Here is a 2,092-nt window from a genome sequence, read left to right on the forward strand (position 1 = left end):
ACTTTAATAGCAGATGCTCTTCTTTTCGAAACATGCAAAACCTCAAGGCCAAGAACAGACCTCATTTTCCCCGCTCTGGGATTAGCAGAGGCTATGACAGGTACAACTACCTAGGGGAAAAAGTTGCTGGTGACACTCCAGTTCTGCGTCTCTAGACTCTGTCTGTTCTTTCAGGTTCACTATTCTGCCCTACTTTTGTAAAAGTTTTGAAACACTTCTGTTCTCTTCCTAGTAAGAAAGCTAAGTCCGGGCACCTGCACCAATTACAGAGGTAGCTATGGAGCAGATAAGCCTCCCCACTGACCCCAATTCTTCAAAGATACTTTGGTAGGAATGAAGGGGTATATGGTGAAGTCAGAGATGGAAAACATTGAGTAGGAGGTTGCCAAGTAGATGTGTTCTGTAATTGGTCAGAAACTGTTTATAGTAAGAGACAAGTACTCTATCTGTTTGTGTAGACGGTAGACTCCTTTTCTCTCCTGCAGTGTTCACTCTACGTAATTTCCAGCAGTGGCCTCAAGTTCACATTGACATTCATGTTCACAGGATCCACTAGTCCATAAACTGGCATCAAATTCACTTAGCTTTGCAAAAGGATACAAGGCAGAAAACAGCATTTTAGCAGGATACTATCAGTGGAGTCTATATAAATCCCGGGTCTGTTTTTTGACTCATCAAGTGACAGCTTAGTTATATGGGAACAAGAGTGTGGAGGTAGTAAGCCACATGGTCCACAGAAACCAGTAGCTTGAAATCCCCCATAGGATTCCCCTATAGGATTCTAGGTTCCTCCAAGAGACATACTTGGTTATGAGAATTACACTACACACAGGAAAGTCAAATCTGCTTCCTAGCAAGTATCTATAGTCTACTCACTGGCCTTCTAGTGCAGACCTAGTTTACCAATCAAGAGTCATTTTTACAATAAACATAGTTGCCTGATAACACAACTGCCATTCCACCTTTATCTTTACCTATTATGTTTCCAGGAAAACAGTGCTAAGAGAAAGTAAGTTGGCCCAATGTCATTTTCTTACAGAGAAGGAGAAAACGTTTTGCTGACCCTTTTTCTCCACCTCTTTAGTACAGATTCCAAGAGGGAAGATATTGGTAGTAAGACTGAAAAGACTGTAACTCTTAATCAGATGGAGGCCAGAATGCAGTGGGGGAGCAGAGGAGAGGCTTTTGATGACTTAATTGTCTTGTTACAGATAGAGTATCATCTTCACATACAGGGCAATACTTTTGATTCTAGAAAGTTGAAAAGATAGGTTGGGACCCAGAGAGAAAAATAGCCTTCTAGCCTCAAGAGTGTGATGTAAAGGGACAAACTTTGCTTCCACAGTGTTTGGCCCTATTCACCCGGTGGAAGAGGCAGAAATTTTGAAGAATAAAAATTGGTCACTTCACTGGAATTCTCTTTGAGCTATTCTTCAGAAGCATTAAAGTGACAGAGGGTCATACAGGAGGACGAGAGCAGTGTTAATACCCTCTGTGTTCTGTGATAGTGCCAAAAGGCAGGAAGATGATGGGGTGGAGTGGGAGCTTTATTTTCATTGGACCATTTGCCTACTGTCTCTTCCAAAATAGCACTAGTGATTTGCCCTACTTATCACAAGATTTGTTTTGTCATGATACTTGAAAACAGGTAGCAGTCAGAACCTGAAAGTTTGTGTATTTCCAAAGGTAATCAGATACCATAGAAACATTTTTCTGTCAGTAACTTAGAATAGAAAGATACTGACCTATGAAAAGGATCCATCTGTTCCATAGATTTAAAAATATTTAATTCCAAAATTTCAAACAATTTAGCTCAAATAAACATACCACTAAATGAATTTTGAAAATATAGAATTCCACATAGTAGGTTATAATAAAAATTGTGGATACTGTAAAACAGAAGATTATTTCCAGCTCCAACAAGCCTTTATGTACAGCGATTACATTATTACTATTCCAAGGATTCTTCTTTGTTCATTTCAGAACTTTACCTTTTGACAAGTTAGTTCAGAGGGCAGCTGAAGAAAAGCATAAAGAATTCTTTATTTCTGAGGTAATTGCTTTTAATATTTTTTTAAGAAGGCATTAATAT

At 39.0% G+C, this 2,092-nt stretch overlaps 1 protein-coding gene across 1 annotated transcript in view; it reads left to right on the forward strand.

The window, feature by feature from the left end:
- The window catches only part of TYW5 (tRNA-yW synthesizing protein 5), a 17,887-nt gene that overhangs the window by 13,586 nt on the left and 2,209 nt on the right, over positions 1-2,092 (forward strand). The window lies entirely within an intron of this gene.

This window comes from Propithecus coquereli, unplaced genomic scaffold (genome assembly GCF_000956105.1).
Source record: "Propithecus coquereli isolate 6110/MARCELLA unplaced genomic scaffold, Pcoq_1.0 Scaffold113, whole genome shotgun sequence".
NCBI classification, from domain to species: Eukaryota; Metazoa; Chordata; class Mammalia; order Primates; family Indriidae; genus Propithecus; species Propithecus coquereli.